The following is an 8,799-nucleotide window of genomic DNA, read 5'->3' as shown; positions in this document are numbered from 1 at the left end:
GCCCGCACTGGGCTTCGTCTCTCGTGCTTCCTGTGGCCGGGTTGCCCGCACTGGCGCTTTGTCTCCCGTGCTTCCCGCAGCCGGGTTGCCCGCACTGGGGCTTCGTCTCCCGCAATCGCGATGCCCGCACTGGGCTTCGTCTCTCGTGCTTCCTGTGGCCGGGTTGCCCGCACTGGCGCTTTGTCTCCCGTGCTTCCCACGGCCGGGTTGCCCGCGCTGGGGCTTCGTCTCCCGCAATCGCGATGCCCGCACTGGGCTTCGTCTCCTGCGCTTCCCGCGGTCGGGGCTCAGGTGGCTGTAGCCGTGCCTGGCCCCCTGACCCTCCTCAGGGGTCTTACGCCCGACTTGGGCACTTCACAATCGGGCTCAGGCAGCCTCCGCCTTACCGGGCCCTCAAGCCCCTTTCGCAGGACTGGGGTCCATCCTCCCTGTACATTGTAACCTCACTGGGCTTCTTGCTTGCACGCCCCTCCCTAGGGCTCTACTCATGCTCATGCCCACACTGGGGCCTGTCTCGTGCTGCACGACTCTGCCCCACTGGGGCCGGGGTCTGTACTAACCTCCAAACGCGGCACCCTCTCTGGTGCCAGGAACCCCCACTCTACTGGGTAGCTCCCATGAGGCCTCCTCCAACCCCTACAGCCTCACCCGGTCCTCCGGTGTTACCCAAACAACCAAACAGAAAATACAAAGCCATAAGCCAACCGGCTGTAACGCAAAATAAGCCTCCTGGCTATAACATAAATTCTGCGCCACCCTGGCTCTCCTTCATACCTCCCTGTTGGGTTCTCTCCACCCCGTACCATCATGCAGATGCTCAGGCACCAGCAACCGGCACCTGTATCCCTTCATAGGAGCAGGGCACCAGAGTGCCCCTGCGACAGTGACCATCAGCTTGTTGTTCTGGACTAGGACAGCCAGCTTTGACCTTGATTTTCACTCCAATAAACCCCCTAACTTGGCATGCTCTGCTCAGTCTGACTGCCTGTGCCCTAGTTAACCTTTACATGTGCCTTATAATCCCCAACCCTACCATCCATGGAGTGGTTTCAGCTCCTTGCTTTCCAAAAGGAGGGAGGGCAGAGCAGCAGTGACGGTGGCACATGTTGCAGGGCCAACAGCCAGCAGAAACAGGCTGGTATGGTGGAGTAGGTATCAGAGAGAGTTCATCCTCTAACCCCATTTTCTTAGCAGCTGAAAAATGGTGTTTAAATAGCTGCTCAGCACACATGTTGGTAGCAAAAATAAAAGACGAGGCAATGTCTCCTACAGCAGTGAATTCCTGTCGGCTGCTTCTGGACCATGTGCCACCACTGTCCATGGCACAAAATGGGCAAGTTACACCTCTGCCCAGTCCTCACCTGTTATAAATCAATAAAGCTCAATTGCTTTCAGTGTAATATGTTGATTTGCACAGCTGAGTACCTGGCAATATCCACATAATTCATAATGTTGTAAGTCTTGTACATGAGTATGCTCCCTCCCTGGTGTGGGGGAGTGAGAGCTGAGCTTGAAAGATCGGCTATGGGATACTATATTTCTATACGCATCTGTACAGGTGACATTACTCTGCATAGTGCCTAATGCGTTAACTTAATAGTAAATAATTTTCTCTACATAAGAAGCTTATTTGTATTTTAGTATTATCCATTACTAAATATTTCAGGAACTTAATGACAGGGAAAATAGACAATCTGATAGAAACGTCAAATTAAACTTTCAGGAGCTCTGAGTTCTTCAGAATTTCTTCTTCTGGGATCAAGGAGCGTTCAGCATTTGTCCCTTGAAGGGCAATCATTTCAGACTTAAGGATATCTTGATATATTCCTTAAATATTTATTTCCATCAAAAGTACCCTCTTGATTCAGCTGCTTGAATACCCTTACAAAGAAATGAGGCTGTATAAGATGTAATTTCTTTGCCACATTGATCTGCTTCAAGTCAACTAGTAGCTCAGGCACATAAGTAGCAATAAAAGCAGAGTAAAATAAATTTGTCTCTTAGTATTTTGATCCTACAGACTTTATTACATAGATGTGCACATTTCTCTAAGAACAGCAGACTATGGTGTTTCAAAAACAACATGGCAGGATTTTTTCCATTTGTAGGAGGTGTTAGAACAGTGCAGCTGCAGTGATGGTTGTAACTGGAACAAAACACTGTAGTAAACATAGTGTAAGAGTCATTTGCAGAGGGCCTTTTAATTAGACTTTTGTTTTGCCTCAGTGCAGGAGAAGACGGTAGCAGGTCCGAGTCCCAGAGGACAGCCATGATGCCCTGGTGACCACACAACTCCTGCTGGCTCTAACGCTAGTATTTCCCTCCCTCAATTTTTCTTTCCTGCCACGCCTTTATCTTGGTAAAGGTTGAACAAGGGAGGCTGCCCATAGGCCTTAGAGTGAGCCTCAGTCATACCAAATCTATAATGGGATTGCCCTGCACCCGCACAGCTAGTCTCAGCTATGCCCTCAGGCTCAAATAGGCCCTCTCAGCTTGACTGTGCCTCTGCGAGGCACCTCTAGCCCTATGGGCTAATTGCATGGCTCCGTTCCTCTCCTACACCATGCCCCAAACCTTGCAGATGGCATCATCATGGATGTTCTCTTGGTCACACATCTACTCTCACACAACCCTCCCCCAGGCCCTCAGACCCTTGGTCTTCTCTGCCAGCCCTTCTCTGAGCTGCCAGGCCCGTTGGTCCCTCTCATGGCCCCTCACTGGGCCACTGCACCTTTCCAGTCCCACTACACTCATCCTGACTCCTTTCTGGGCTACTGAACCCTTCCAGTCCCACTCTTAACCCCTGTGGGCTCTCTACATAAGCCTTCCCTGTTCTTGCAGGGCTCCAGGTTAAAGTGCTAGTGCAATTTAATATCAAGCACCTGAAACCAGGGCCACTTGCCCACATAACCAAGCCCTGCTCTGCTCTAGATATCTTCCTTCTGTTCCCTGTGTCGCAGAGTAGCTTTCTTCCTGCATTCAGGACCCCTGCTTCTGTGCTACTAGGAGCTCCTGGCTTCCTGATTCCTGGGATGGACTGCCTGACCGGCTCAGGCTCAGAGCTTATAAAGCTCCAGCCCAGCCTGCAGCCAGTCAGTTTAATTCTTAATTACCTCCCTTTGCCACCTGCAAGTGGCCTGTCTGGCTACTTGTTCCTTTAAAGAAGCAGGCACACCTCAGTGCCCTATTCCACAGACCCTTAATGAACTCACCTTAAGCAATGAATACAATGTTCCCTAGAGATTTGTCATAGATCCTGGTCTGAGATCTTGGATCAAAACCTTTCTGAAGTGATTGACGTCTACCTATTTGATACACCCATTTTTCTAATCACTGGATTTATAACAAAACAAGGACCCTGTGAAGTTGTGTGTATCACACGGGGGATTGTCATGGATATTTCACAGGACTCTAAAAAAGCAGCATCTGAAAGATTCACTCCTTTTCCTTTTCCTGTAACAACTTGGGTACTTTCCGTATATTATTCTGTTACTGGGTGGCTGCAGTGCTTTTTAGAGGTCTGGTTAGAGTATCATCAGTGGTAAACAAGGAAGACAGAGAAGAAACCCAGGCTTTGAGGAAGTCTGTCTGTTTTGCTCAAAGGCAGTTATTTCTTTTCAAAAGTAAACATTTCGGCTTTTAAGGCAGGTGGTTCTGTATATATCTTATGACAGTATCAAGTTCTACGGACTTTAATTACACAAATACACTTCACTCGCAGGAAGAATATGGCCCAGTATCTTTCAAAGATAGGGCCGGCTTTAGCATCCCTGATTTTTTGCCATAGGTCACCTTATGAAGAGTGAAAAAGAAATAGGGGAAAGGACTGATATTCCTGCCTTTTACCCAGACTAGATACTCAGCACTCTGGGAAAAAAAGCAGCCTGCTTTAAAATTCAGCAAGTTGTTTCTTTCTTTCTTTCTTTCTTTTTTTTATATGGGTGATTTGGATTCTGTTTTGGAGCATAAGGAAGCATAAATTATATCAGAAATGAGAATGTGGGAGACAATGTAGGAAAATGCTGTCTTAAAAAAAAGCTGAGAGGAAGAAACATTTGGGGAATGAAAAGTAGGGCAGATTTTGAAATATTTTCAAAACCATTTTCTACCATCTGTCAGGGGCCTGTGTTGCTAGGGATTTATCATCTCCTATCTACAAAATCCTCTGGCTAGTAAAAACAAATTTGGGAAAAGATGATTAAACTTCTTCCACCCACGTCCTCTTCCCCCCTGAATAAAGGAACCGTACGAGGATTGTGCAGATCTGAGATGTGACCACAAACTTTAAGGAAATGTAATGAGAAGCTGTACTATTCTTCTTTCAACACACTGCAAAGAGGCCCCAATGTGTTCATTTTTATATTAAACAGCCTATGAAACATGATTGCAGCTGCTTAACCCAGAAAGATCTGTGTGGCTGAAGATTACTTAGCTATTATATCAAGCTATGTTGGATGAAAAAATAGTTTAGTTCAGCTAAGAAGGCCACAGATTCCATTGGCTGTCTCTACATGTGCATTAATGCACCTTTTCTAATGCGCATTAAATTTAGTACCTCCAATGTGAGGTACTATTAAGGCACATTAGACTGTGCCAAAGCGCAGTAGCACATTTGCATGCTTTTTAGTGGCGCTTAATGCACAATAGACTATTCTACTGCACATTAGCGAAATGTCAGTTTTTTACGTGACACTTTAATGCATGGTAAAATGGTCTACTGCGCATTAAAACACATGTGTAGATGCACCTATTGAGTACTGTGCTCTGAAACCTCACATCCTATGACAAAAGGCTGACATGGGCCTGTGCCAATCTCAATGGTGCGTTGGATCCAGGAGTGATACTGACTGGAAACTGAGCTGCATCCTTCAGACACACTTTAAATGAGGATTCTGTTTATATGTGTTATAAAAACAGCAGCAACAGCAACCAACTAATACTTGTACCTAAGAACAATGTTATCAGCCTGTTACAGATATTAATGGTAGTCTTGGAATTGACAGGAGCTAGTCAGTTCTGGGCTGGCGTTGGAAGCCTGGAAATTGAGGTCAGCTGGTCAGCTTAACCTGTTATGCAGCTAAATGGAGTGCAATTGCATTACCAAATAAACAGGGGAACTGAAGAGTTTCTACACAGGTAGTTGGTTCTGCACAGTTAGCATACACCTACCTGATTTCCAGATAGCTGCTTGTTATGATGCAAGTAGTAGGTGGAAAAAATTGATCCAGATATTGCTCTCTGCAGTAAAGCAAATTAGGCACTTACATGCATATAAGCAGAAGATGTGCTACGTGGCATTAACTCTCCCATCCAAACTGCATTCTCCTCTGTTCTAAAAAATTATATGAAATGAATGGCAGGGAGAGGGAATGAATTTGAGTTCAAATGAAATGATCTGGTTATGAATCCCCCGCCCCCAAAACAAATAAACACGGTACAACCGGGAGAGTCATTTTTGGAGGGTGAAATTTTGATCCCATTGAAATCAACTGCAAAATTCCCATTTCCTTTAACGAGGCCAAATTCAAAAGATTCCAAGAGCTAGCTGAACAATGCATAAGCATGCTCTACAGGTGATTAAAGGAATGATGCCATCGCAGTGTGACACAAAAGGTGGATGGGGAGGGATTCCCTTTCGTTACGAAGTGGATATCAGAATTCCCTAGATGACTCCTCTCCTTGGTGCAAAGCTACTGGGCTGGGCTGCTTTACCTGGGATGTAGATTTAGAAGTCAGAAGTGGTAGCGAAATAGTTTATCTGGGAGATTGGGGGTGGAGCGGGTTGTTCTGATTTGTTTCTTTTTTTAATGTCTGACATTTGGTAGAACCAGCTCCTTTTGAGTCTTAACTCCCCCCTGAGCAGTAGTGACAGACTCCACTGAGCTGGGCTATCTGCATCATTGCAATTCATTGAGATTAGGGAATAAATTAGTGATGACCCTTCCATGTGTCAGGAGAGTTCCTGTATAATGCCCAGATCCTCCAAAGGTATCTAGGTACCCAACATCCTTGTCTACCTTTCACAGGTGGACTAATGCTGTCTTCTCTCCTACTGGGCAGTTTCCCCAGTTTGAGGATAAGAAGTTTGGTGCACGTTCCTAACTCATCCAACCATGGCAGAACAGTTTTGGAGGGATATTTTCTACACGAACAGGGAGTGCAATCATGCCACTAGCTTCTTCCAATGGGAACAGCAAGGTAAAGTTGTCTAATACCATTGCATCACTTGCAGGCTCTTATATTTGTAGCATGACAGAGGCCTGAAACAGTCAGGACCCCACTGTCACAGGTTCTGTTCCAACAGACAAGTGGAGGTTAGGATCCCAATTTGGAAAGCATGCAATCATTAATGCTTATGCTTTTCAGCTATCTCAGTGTCCTTCCCTGTCCCTGCACTTTCACCTCTTGGTGCTCAATAGAAATTTCATATAGCCTTGCAAGAGGGCTGGAAATCAGGTTGATTCAGCTGATTAGGGGGTTAGAGTGACAGCTGTTGACAAGAAGTGGAGATAAAAGATACATGTCTCATATAGTGGGCTAGAAGCCAGCAGAATCAATGACTCTCAGCCATGGAAGTTCAGTGCTACATTTTTCAGGGTCATGAATAATGGTTCTCCCCGTCTCTCTCTCTCCAGTTCTTCTGCTTTGTCACTAATGTGCATCCCACCACTGAACGACAGAGAATCTGGTTCAGTGGCTCTTGCCACTGAATTTTAATTTATGGAGCGAAAGGAGGAGGTAAAAGAGCAGAAATGGAAGCCATCACAATTGAGATGGACTGTTTGAAGAATAAAGCTTTGTTCACTCAGATAAACGAGCCTTGATCCTGCTGCCTTTAAAATGAATGCACATTTAAAAGGAGCAGATCTATTATGAGGTTCCACTAGACTCTGTGTTACTTGTTTCTTCATTGTGGCCATGCCAGATCTAGACTGTGTATGAGGCAGCAACATCTCCAAGCTAAAGGAACTCTTCGTTTAAATCAAACTCTAGAGGGACATAGTTTAGCACTGGCAGCCCAGTTGCCATCTCCAGGGACAACTAAAAAGGCAGCTCTGACGTCTATAACAACATACACTCCCATAGGCTTCAAATGAATCCTCCAAAGCATTGGCTTATGAAAAGATGAGGGATGAACACAGTTTCTGATGCCTGTAGCCTTACAAACCTTTCAAATGTTCTTTTGCATCTGCAAATGGAAATCCAGCTCGTCGTCCTTTGCCCCTTTATACCTGGGAACATACTCACTGAATGGATCCAGCGGTAACTCCTTTTGCCTCCATCATAAGGTCATTATGTAGACAGTAGTGACATTATTGTAGACAGGCTCACCTCAGTGTTCCTCAGTCCAGAGCATGTAAGAGGAGAGATGATTTCCATAAACAGTTATTCCTGGGTCCCCTTCTGAGGTTTTCCATGAAAAGGTCAACTATGAACCCCCTGTTGTTGGTGTAGTGACATGTATTCTCTAAAAATTAGATTGCTACCACGCAGTCCTTTCTTATCAACCACTAAATAGCCCTCAGGTATAAACATCTCCCAGTAACTCACTGGAGGAGAAGAAGGTGATTAGGAGCAGTCAGCATGGATTCACCAAGGGCAAGTCATGCCTGACCAACCTGACTGTCTTCTATGATGATGACGGGCTCTGTGGATGTGGGGAAAGCAGTAGACATTCCTTGACTTTATCAAGGCTTTTGATACCGTCTCCCACAGCATTCGTGCATGCAATGTACAAAATATGGGTTTGATGATTGGACTGTAAGGTGGATTGAAAGCTGGCTGGATTATCAGATTCACCAAATAGTAATCAATAGCGTGATATCTAATTGACAGCCAGTGTCAAGAGGAGAGCCCCAGAGGTCATCCTGGGGCTGGTTTTGTTCCATATCTTCATTTACAGTCTGAAAGATGGGATGGATTGCACTTTCAGTAAGTTTGCAGAAGACACCAAGCTGGGCTGTAGTAGATACACTGGAGGGTAGGGCTAAGAGACGTGATCCAGCAGTGTGCCCTTGTTGCCAAAAAGGTTAACAGCATGGTGGGCTGCATTAGAAGACGTATTGCTAGCAGATAGGTGGAAGTAATGATTCCCTTCTATTCAGCACTGGGGAGGCGACATCTAGAGTCCTGTGTCCAGTTTTGGGGCCCCCGCTCCAGAAAGGATATGGACAAGTTGGAGAGAATCCAGCTGAGAGCAACAAAAATAGTTTGGGTGCGTGTGACTTAAGAGGAGAGGCTTAGGAAATGGGGTTTATTTAATCTGAAGAAGAGAAAACTGAGAGGGGATTTAATACCAGCCTTCAAATCCCTGCAGGGGGGCTCCAAAGAGGATGGAGCTGGACTGGTCTCAGTGGGGGCAGACGACAGGACAAGGAGCAATGGGCTCAAGTTGCAGCAAGGGAAGTTGAGGTTGGACATTAGGAAAAACTTTCTTACTAGAAGGGTAGTAAAGAACTGGAACAGGTTACCCGAAGAGGTGGTGGCACCTCCATCCTTTTTAAGGCCTGGCTAGACAAAGTTTTGGGATGTTCTAGTTGGGGCCGGTCCTGCAGGGGATGGACTAGATGTGACCTCCTAAGATCCCTGCCCACCCTCATTTTCTATGATTTTATGACTACTAATTCTGCCTAAATTGGTGAAAACAATATTGCATCATTAAATCCTGAGCCATCTCATGCTCTCTGAAATTCTACTTTTGGGTGCATCTTACAGGTGTATTCTCTATCTCTTGAGATATTTTTTAAATAAGACTGAGAATAGAAGAGATTTTTGGTGAATGGAGAGATTTTAGAATTT

The sequence above is a fragment of the Crocodylus porosus genome, unplaced genomic scaffold (genome assembly GCF_001723895.1).
Source record: "Crocodylus porosus isolate Cpor-Errol unplaced genomic scaffold, CroPor_comp1, whole genome shotgun sequence".
Classification (NCBI taxonomy): Eukaryota; Metazoa; Chordata; order Crocodylia; family Crocodylidae; genus Crocodylus; species Crocodylus porosus.
This window is presented reverse-complemented; position numbering follows the sequence as displayed.